Source organism: Sinocyclocheilus grahami, unplaced genomic scaffold (assembly GCF_001515645.1).
Source record: "Sinocyclocheilus grahami isolate Dianchi unplaced genomic scaffold, SAMN03320097.WGS_v1.1 scaffold1142.1, whole genome shotgun sequence".
NCBI classification, from domain to species: Eukaryota; Metazoa; Chordata; class Actinopteri; order Cypriniformes; family Cyprinidae; genus Sinocyclocheilus; species Sinocyclocheilus grahami.
The window spans coordinates 414583-425441 of NW_015506321.1; the positions used below are offsets into that span (position 1 = coordinate 414583).

A 10859-nucleotide genomic window follows, 5' to 3' on the forward strand; every position below is an offset into this window, starting at 1 on the left:
ACTGCTCACTCTGGACTTTATATACACCCTTGCTCTGTTCTTGAACATTTTGGGAGGTAATGAGCAGCTGCCTCTATGCTTTTCAGGCAATGTTGCACAAAGGTTATTTCCCAGAGGAACTCAGGACAGTCCCAGAGGAACTCAGGAACATCAGCACTGTAGACCTTGTGTTCACTGTACATGTAAGTTTAGTGTATGTGAGGAGCTGCTCAGGTATGAATTCAGTAATTATCATTTCAACTAAAGATGATACTGTTTTAGTACCCGAAATCTTCATGTAAAAGCTCTTCAAATAGTTGTTAATTACTTCAATGCCATTGCTTCAATGCCATACAAAAAAATTACATGTTTACCAATAGTATGTTATAAGTAGTTGAAATAAGCACAAATGTCAGGGCATGTCAAAACATCTCAAGGGCCCCCAAATCACCTCAGACCCCAGAGGGTTAATAAGGAGCCACCTTTTCTCAACATAGTTTCGAATGGCTGTGTTAGTCTTATACAAGACACTGTCCCTGAGCTTACTTATTTCTGCCTCACATGTTTCTCTATCATGTTCAGATGCTACACTACGAAGTAGGCCAAGAAGTTCACTGTGATCCTGATCAGAGAGATGGTTCTTGCCTGCAACAGTTACATCAAAATGACTATGCTATTACTTTTTAAAATGTTAGTACTACTCATATATAATGCACATGTAATCTCTAGCATTTGTCCTGTAAGGTGACTTTTTACTAGGGCTGTCAAAATTAACGCGTTAACATGCTAATGCAAATTCATTGTAACGGCACTAATTTTATTAATGTGCGATTAACGCAGCGCACATTTTCTGTTTGACCCGTGGCCTAAAAAAGTTATTTGGAGAAATGGAGATGCTGACAGTAGTGTTGCCAACTTATCGACTTTGTTGCTAGATTTAGCGACTTTTTTCAAAAAAGTGCCTAGTGACAAATCTTTAGGGTTTGGCCAAACCTTATTTAGTTTCTGAGACTCGCCAGTACTGCCAGCCGAGCGCGAGGTCTCCCTTTCCCGCTGCGCACACACCTCTTTCTCTGCGTCTGCTCTGTTCAGCAAGCGGCAGAGAGGAGCAGCACTTTCAGTTAAAATGTATATTATGTTGCTTCCCTAATTTTACATGCAAGTATAGCCGAAATCACAGCACAGTTATTGTCTTTATCTTATGTGTAGCCCATTTGACTTCATCAGACGACGACGGCTCGATTATCAGGATTTTTGTGCAGATTAAAGGGTTAGTTCACCCAAAAATGAAAATTAGCCCACAAATTACTCACCCTCAAGTCATCCTAGGTGTATATGACTTTCTTCTTTCAGACGAATCCAGTCGGAGTTATATTAAAAATTATCTTTGATCTTTCAAGCTGTTTAATGCCACTCAGCCGGTGTTGTTTGCATCAGTCCAAAAGAAGTTAAATAAAAAGTGCCCATCCATTAAAAAAAGTGTCTCACACGTTTCGGGGGGGTGAACAAAGGCCTCCTGTAGCGAATCGATGCATTTTTGTAAGAAAAATATCCATATTCAAAACCTAATAACCACTTTAATGTTGCGCAAATTATCCTATTTTAATCGATTGAGAGCCCTACTTTTTTACACAACATCACTATTTCTCTATTAATATGCATTTTGTAAGCAGCAAAGTTACTCATCATATAGCAGCTGAAATTGTAGGAAAAGAAGAAACAAAAACATCTGTTTTAAGGCAGGTTAAAGTATGATTATGACAAGTATATATTTTAATAGTGTTTAATATTGATTGCTGCATAAATTAAAATGGCTCTTTTGTGTGAGCTGGCGACAGAGGCTGAACCCCCCTTATAAATCAGCACAAACTCCTTTACCTTGAATATTGAGTAAGAGACATTCAAACACCATACAAGAGAGAGAGAGAGCAGATAGAGGAGGGGTGATTCAGAGAAGGAGAGAGAAAGAGTGAGAAAGGAGGGGTAAGGCATTCTCAAAACAGAGAGTGTTTTCTAACATTTCCAAATTAAACTGATCAAGGCCAGAGTACTTTCCTGCAACTAAAGCCAAATACACATGATTTTGAATGGTATGGCTAGTTGGAAAGTAGTAAAGGTCGACCGATATTGAATTTTACTAATACCGATAGCTAGGTTGGATCGTACTTGCCAATAACCGATTAATTAACCGATAGTTTTTAAAATGGATACTGGATATAAAAATAAAAACATAACACTCCATATAAAATAGTACTGAACTTTATTACAAAAATATATATTTAAAAAACCCAGAACTGATTCATGAACATGTGCTATATGAAATAAATATGAATATATTAATTATATTAAGAAATATTGAGGTAAATTAAAGATGCATTCAAACTGAAACAAAAAGTAACATTCAAAATGAATAAAAAAGGCACTCCAAATAACAACAAATTTGAACTTGTGAAACAGGAGAAACTTAACTAGTCCTGTTAAAGAACTGCAAGAGATTAAAGTTTAACATGGTCCATTTCTAGTTCTATTTTAATATTCAAAGTTAAAAAGCCTCAAATTATAATGGAGAAAGCAGAGCTGGTGTGCGTGGTGTCCAGTGAGTCGGCTCCTCCTGGCTTCATAAAGCATGCCCAATTCACTGAACACCCTTTCACTAGGCACAGTGGATGATGGGGGGCACAGGAATGTCTTTGCCAGATGTGCAAGTGTTTTAAATCTTGTTTAATTTTTCTGCCACCACTGCAGAGGCATGTCACTTCTTTCAATGACAGGCTCTGACAAATAGCACTCAAGCTCAGTCTCAAAGCTGTACATCCCATGAGACACAGCTGTGGCACCAAGGACCCTTGCATACAGAGTGTCCACTAAAGTGGGCTGATGGATTTTCTGCTTCTTTGTCTCTGGATTCAAACCCTCATCCTGCTCAGGTCCTTCTAGTAGAGGGCATGGATCACCTTCGCTGAGCATGGCAAGCTCTTCAGCTTCCACTTTTAGCCATTTTTTTCCTTTATCAAGTGTTTTTTCAGACGCAAAGGCACGGGCCTTGTATCTGGGATCAATGAGTGTTGCTAGAACAAGAATTTTTGTCTCCTCTGCCTTGGAGAACCACTTTGTCAGACTGTCAAGCATGGTCTTGCGCAAAGTTTTGATGCCTGCTGAGGATGGACCCTCTTACCGCAGCATCAGCTTCAGAACAGACACACTGGGGATAATGCATGCTGCTGAAGACTCAGAGTTGCTCATCTCCATTGTGACTTGTCAATCAGGTTGCAGACAATGTCCCACTGTGTGGCAGATAAGCAGCTGATGTGGCCGTGTTCACCAGCGTACACATTCAGTGCCCGTCTCTGTTCATACATTCATTGAAGCATGTGAAGCGTTGAGTTCCAGCGAGTTGAGACAGCTTGGATGATGTTGTGCACTGGTACACCCACCTCCTCCTGTATGGCTCTTAGCCTCTGTTTTGCCAATACAGAATGGCCAAAGTGAGTTGCACAGCTTTTCAATATGGCAATAATGTCCAGAACAGCTCTCTGACTAGATAAGCTCTCATTTACAATGAGCTGAAGGGTGTGAGCAGTGCAGCTTAAATCAGGAAGTTCAGCCAGCCTCATTCCTTTTACCATGTTTGCACCCCCATCTCTTAAGACAAGAACAACACGTTCTGTTGCGATATCCCAGTCTCCTAACATGTTTCTTGAATATAACTGGCTGAGTGTGATCCAATCATAGGCTTGACATTGAGCACCATTTGCCTTCTCAACCAGTCCTCAGAAAGGAAATGCCCAGTTAGGCTCATCAGGGACTCTGTAGCTCCAGACCAACAGTAAGTTGTGAATGCCATAAATGGGGCCTTGTCCTTCATCACTTCACTTTTGATTTTTGTCAAAACCCTGGAGTATGTTTCATCTAGCATCTTTGTTCTGTAGAACTTCTAATTTTTAATTATGTACCTGGGTTCCATAAGGGACATGAGTCTGTTAAATCCAACATCTGAAACCACAGAAAATGGTTGGTTGTCAATGGCAATCATTTCATGATAGCTGCATCAATTTTGAGAGACCTTGGATCGGTGTCCTTCCACCCTGTCTTGCTTTCAAAAAGTTGAGACACTGATGGCTGAGAAGGATCTTTCTTGTCCCTTTTTTTCTTTGCTTCTTCACCGACTTCTGGATGGATGTGCTTTAGATGAGACCACATGTTTGTAGTATTTTTACTTGTAGATGTTGATGCCCCCATGCTGATTATTTTGTCACAGATATTACACTGTGATTTCCCTGGTGATACTTCAGTAAAATACTCCCACACTGGTACTTTCTTCAAAGCCTTTGCCATCTGAAAATAAGGTAAACATTAAAATATTGAAGGTCAAATGTGTTTCTTTAGCTATAACCTAGAAACATATATGTAAATTTAATAGGTAACACTTTGCAAGTTTTTAACAAGAATGTATTAGCTAGCTTACATGAACTGTGCATTATGCAATATACATTTTTACAGCATGTATTAATAGTTGAGCAATACAGTTGTATTGTTTCATATTAGTTCATAGCGCATTAAAGTTAACAGATAAAATTAAAATTAACTTAATTGAAAAATGTTTTAGTAAATGTTGAAATTAACAAACAAACAATAAACAATACATCTAAAGCATTTATTAACTTCAGTTAAAGTTATAAATGGAATTTTACTGTAAAACGTTAACCATTTAACATAAATCCAAGTCATGCCTAAAGTGGCCATTTTAAATGTCTCCACAAAGGCCAGAGTTTTAAATAAATGTTACATAATTACATAAATATATCTTATATGTATAGTCTTGCACTTTATTTGCTTCTATTTTAGGACACTTGATTATTACCTAATCAAAATAGCAAAATATGTGTGACGATAAAAATAACTGAAATCAGACGCATTTCTAATTTGTGTTTCTGTCGGCTGCATGAGTGGCATGTAATTTGCTCTCTATAGTCACATGCTTTATATTTGCAACTTCGCTGGCTAACGAATGTGACCAGCTGGGTATGAACTAATGCAAATTTATGGTAACAATCATGACATTAAACATTTGGTTCGGACTTGCGTGTATTTTTGCCACATTAATTTAACTGCTTGAGGTACTGCTAATGTTAGCGTCCTCGCAGCCTTGTCGGCAAACATACTGCTGTTCTTTCTCCAATGCAGCATCTAGTCAACAAATTAATTACTTTATATTGACATGAAAACATGTACTGGAGTGTACTGTATACATACCTTTTTGCTGTCTGTGTTTTAAACGTGCATCTGAAATGTCAGCGCTGTCCGTGCACTGCGCTCTCTCCAGGCAGCGCGCAGTATCACGTGTCAAAACAAATGCACGTGTTTTCAGTGATTTTCGCCTCTAGAGGCCGCTCTCGCCATAGATATGTTGGCTCTCGCACTGTATAATGATAACAGACCCTTCACAGCAGCGGATGCAACCCGGAAAAACTATCGGCATGGATTTTTTGCCGATAACCGATAGTTCCGGGAATCAACTATCAGTGCCGATTAATCGCAAAACCAATACATCGGTCGACCTCTAGAAAGTAGCACTGATCATGTGACTTTGGGATGACAATCTGAAGGCAAGGGTTCAGTGTTCACAAGCTGAAGCACTTTTTTAAGAAAAGGCACAGATGTAATTCCTAGGGATACAAACTCTTGAATTTCCTTCATAGGGTTGATATTTCTTGTATATCCGCTTTCTACTGAAATCGTGTGGTGCTGGTGAGCTGTCTCAAGTGGTAAGCTGATGTTAATTATTTCAGATGACTCTGCTTCATTTTTCTGTAGAGATGTTTTGAGAGAGTCCATGATGATTTGTTTCCTCTCTTTTGAAGCTCTTCAACACTGTCTTTTCAATCTCTTCATTCAATCTCTTGAATTTTTCAACACTGCATTTATCGAATCTGGAAAAAGTTTAAATATGTATGAATAAAATACATTGAAACAGCTGCTAATTGTAACGCTTTGTGTAGAGGAAAGGCACACGAAGATGAAGGTAATCTACACAAGAGTTTAATAGAATCCAAGAAGATGATAATCCATGAAGGCAAAGGAAACACGCAGCAAAACTGTCAGGGTCTGGCGTCTGGTGTTCTCCCTCTCTCCTCCAGAGGGCGCCATCTCCCGGACTCCCATTCCCCAAACCCCCTACACCTGTTCACCCATTACACCAATTCCCCAAACTCCACACACCTGTTCAGTCACCCACTCATCACACTCACCCTCAGCTGTGCCCCGTTGTCACTAACTATATCTTCTCCTCTCACTCACCACTCGGCCTGGCTGTATTGTGTGTATGTAATGGTGTTCGTCGTCCCTAGACCTGTTTTTGTTTTGCCTTGTCGGCCTTTCGGTTGGGAATAAAATAAGTTTTCACCTGCATTTGGACCCAGACCCTATTTTTCCACGGTGCCCCTTACCGGCCGTGACAAAAACAACATCACAACATCAACAATATCAACATTAAACATTAATACCAGACAAGGACTAAACAGAACAGGGAGAATTTATACAAGAAATAAATGAGGGAACTAATGAGTAGATTAACAGAACACAGGTGAACAGAAATAACTAATCAGCACACGAGGGAAAACTAGGTCAGGGGAAAACATGAGGGATGAAAACAAACTAAAAGTCCATGGTCGTGACACTAATGGTATGTTGTATTTCATAAGGAAGTATTCTCTGTAAAACCACTTTGAAATTATATTTATTATGAAAAGTGCTATATAAATAAATCTGAATTGAATCAAAATATTTTTTTCTTTAGGTTAATATGTTAAATCTATCAGTGGGTAAAAAAAGATGCTATTAACTTAACAAATATTTTTTCTTTAGTATGATATAAGCCTTTAGACAATTATTCAACATATTTGAACAAATTCACCTTACACAGAGGATCCCCAAATCCAGGTGTGAAGAACTTGTTGCATCTTTCCCAAAAAGACTCCTGGCTGTATTAGATCAAAAGGGTGTTTCTACTAAATACTGAGCAAAGGGTCTGAATACTTAGGACCATGTGTTATTTCAGTTTTTCTTTTTTAATAAATCTGCATAAATGTCAACAATTCTGTGTTTTTCTGTCAATATGGGGTGCTGTGTGTACATTAATGAGGAAAAAAAATTAACTTAAATGATTTTAGCAAATGGCTGCAATATAACAAAGAGTGAAAAATTTAAGGGGGTCTGAATACTTTCCGTACCCACTGTATAAGGGGGAAGGGGGTACCTTGTTTGGGGATCATTATATTTGGGGACCTTGGCATTAATTTTTTTTTGTTTTTTTTGTTAACCATGTGTTTTAAATTATTTCTATAGTAATGCAATTTGGTCATTCAAATATTTAAGCTTTCCATTATTGTACAGAATCAATGTAGCTCACCTTCTAATGTACCTAATAAAAAGTTTGGCTGTGCAGCCAACTTTTTTGGTCATTTGTATGTACATTAATTTCCTTTTGCCAGAGTTAACATGCTCATCCTCTGAAGAGAGCTGAAACATATGGAAAAAAGTTAAGAGAAAAGTATGCTTTTGTAAATTGTAGTTAACCCATAAAAAAAAATTTAATCCTGAATCTTACCTCCGGAGTCTTGCAATTCTTTCGTGAATTGCCATGCTGACAACAATGAATTACTATAACAGCAAGAGGTACATTCTCAAATAAATCTTCCACCTGCCAAACCAGATGATGTGGACCTTGTTCTTTTTTTCTTTCTTTTATCATCAAACCTACAGTTAAAAGCAAACACTTTCTAGCATTTGGACCAATCAGACACAGCATTTTTCATTAGATTTAACAAATCAATTATTCATTAGATTAACAAATAATCACAGACCCCTCACCCAATAAACATACTGGGTGCCAGCATGTCTGGGAACAACCCCAGGCCCCTGGTTACCTTGGCAACCAGGACCCCTCAGCCAGATCAGATAAACTTTTACGACCTAAAAGTATGTAGAGAGAATCTTCCTCCTACTCAGTTCTCTCTGAAACAGACACATAATGCCCATAAAAATGGACTCTTCTCTAATTAATTAATAGGAAAACCTTTCTTTGAACGAACACAAATATACTTCAGGTCATTGTGTATGTTGTTACTGTTCTTGTATATTGTCTTTTGTATTGTCTTTTGTATTGTATACTGTTTTATGCATGCTTATGATAGAACCACTCGTTCATGTAATCATACCTATATGTAATCTTACCATGTTTAGTATCTATGAATTTGTTTTCTGATGATGTAAACGAGAGTGTATATTATATGTTGGTACATAGGCAATATATTAGTGTTCTAAGAATCTTTAGCAATTTTGCATCAACACCCAATCGAGTTCCATATGCAAATGACCATGCTCTCAGACCAAAGGGGTCATAAAACTCCCCAGTATTTCCAACCTCCCACTTGGAATTTCAGCCTTTCTCATCGCACAAGCCCATCCTGAGAGGTGTGAATCTTCTCAGACCTTAAATGCCTCACATCAGTGATCTGCCTTCAGTCTGCGGTTCTGTTAGATTCTGAGAAGATGAGGATGTGAGCTAGAACGCTTCTGCAACCTTTAAGTCTGCACCAGGCTTCGGCCTTGTCTTTACATTCACCAACGATCCTTGGATCTCAGCTGACGTCTCTCTTAGCTCTTCATCATCTTCATCTGGGAGAAAACTCTCCCGACCACCACAGAGTCTTTTTGGAGTTCATCACTCTTCAAACCCGGAAGAAGGTGATCGCAACTCCTACACCACCGAACCTCCAAACCATCAAGACTTTCATCCGAGACTGCATCCTGACGCTCGTTCCAAGCCAAGGCAATGCAAGTATCATACATTTAACTAAACTAAACAAGGTTTAGTTTAAGCTGTAGACCCTGTTCTAAAACGGCACTGATCATTTTACTTAGGTGGTTAACTGACTCTTTTCATAGCTTCATTCTCTGGTTTTTCCTGATGGTTTCATCCATCAAGCCTCATTTGCCCTTTCCCGTGTATGAGTGATTGTTTGTTTGTTTGTTAGACTAGTTTGTGTTAGTGTTTAGTTAATAAAACTCTTGTGCACAAATTACATGAGTTTCTGATTCTGCCTTGCAAATAAATGTCCCTTTACGATTTTGATCCTTGCTACATGCTCTAATGCATTAATACTGTATGAAAGTATTTTATGTGGCCACGAAAATATCCTTTCTTAGAGTTGATATGAACTTACACTGAATGTTCGCTGGATGAACAGATTAGTTGAGGGCAATTTAATTCTGCTACAGTACCTAATGGCAGCTGATATAAATAATTGTAATTAATTGTAATTATTTATATACATTTCCCTTTTGAGCTAATTTGCTCAATATCTATATATTTATATTTGCTATATATCATGTTTGTGCTCTTCAGATTATTCTTCAATTATTCACAATTTATAAAAGGTCTATTTAATAACAATAATATGAGACCCCAAGAGCACACACAACCTGAAACACCAAGCACACAACCCGAGACACCAAGCAGGCAAGCACTAGCATACCAACGCTGTCAGCAAGCACCCACACAGACACACAAAGCAGACAAGCACACAACCCGAGACACCAAGCAGGCAAGCACGCAACCTGAGACACCAAGCAGGCAAGCACACAACCTGAGACACCAAGCAGGCAAGCACACAACCTGAGACACCAAGCACACAACCCGAGACACCAAGCAGGCAAGCACACAACCTGAGACACCAAGCACCAATGTTCAATCTAATTTTTTTTCTTGCTGAGCAAAACTTTTCCCTATTTGGCGGACATTTTGGCCACCTGAGCAAAAACATTCTTTATACCAGCCCTGTACAGTGCGCACACAAAAAAGTGTGTAACTTTTAACTTTAATGTGCTAATTGTATTTAATTTGACCCGTGACTAAATTATGTACATTTTAGGTTACCCGAGAAAACTTTTTTTGTTTTACAGTATAATGCACTGCCATTCAAAAGTTTGGGATCAATAATGTTTATTAAATAAGTTTCTTATGCTCATCAAGGCTGTATCTATTAGATAAAAGTACTGAATATTATTTCACAAAATAATATCGTGAAATATTATTGCAATTTAAAATAAAAGTTTTCTATTTTAATATACTTTAAAATATATATACACCTATGTGTGACTGTAAATGTCTCTGAGTTTTGTTACCATTCTGTGTCTATCATCCGCTATTTCCAGCACTTAATCAAGCCACTCTTCTTTAATAAATGATGACGTTTTATTTCACATGGCTCTCGATTTGAGCTATGTCGTCCGCAACCATTAAAATATTCGGTTTCTACAGCGACTTTCAGTGCGTTCCAAACGGGATATATCGCTCTCCGAGGGGCACTTCGTGAAAACAATCATGGCCGCCATATTGAAGGGTCATTCCAAACCGAAGTGCTCAAAACTGGCCACTTCAAAGGGCCCTTCGGAATGAAGGATTTCGAAGGGTACAACTGATGAACACTTCGGGCTCCCATGATCCTTTGCGCAGATTATTTGCATGACGACGGCGAAGAAGGGCACTTCAAGAAACAGTTGTTTGGTCCCCTACACCCTTCAACCCTTCGAAGCTCTCACTCTGGAGGGTAAACCCTTTGAAGGGATTAGGGCATAGGGAGAGCCCTTCCGAATGGAACGCAGAGTCATTTGGCACACATCATTCTTGTCCATCATCGGAAATGTATACGTCACATTCTTTATCGTTAAAATCAAGAGACACCAAGCAGGCAAGCACACAACCTGAGACACCAAGCACCAATGTTCAATCTAATTTTTTTTCTTGCTGAGCAAAACTTTTCCCTATTTGGCGGACATTTTGGCCACCTGAGCAAAAACATTCTTTATACCAGCCCTGT

The 10859-nt window shown here is 38.6% G+C and overlaps 1 pseudogene; it reads right to left on the reverse strand.

The window, feature by feature from the left end:
* Window positions 1-2700: 2700 nt before the first annotated feature.
* Window positions 2701-4314, reverse strand: LOC107567290 (zinc finger BED domain-containing protein 4-like; annotated as a pseudogene).
* Window positions 4315-10859: the final 6545 nt, after the last annotated feature.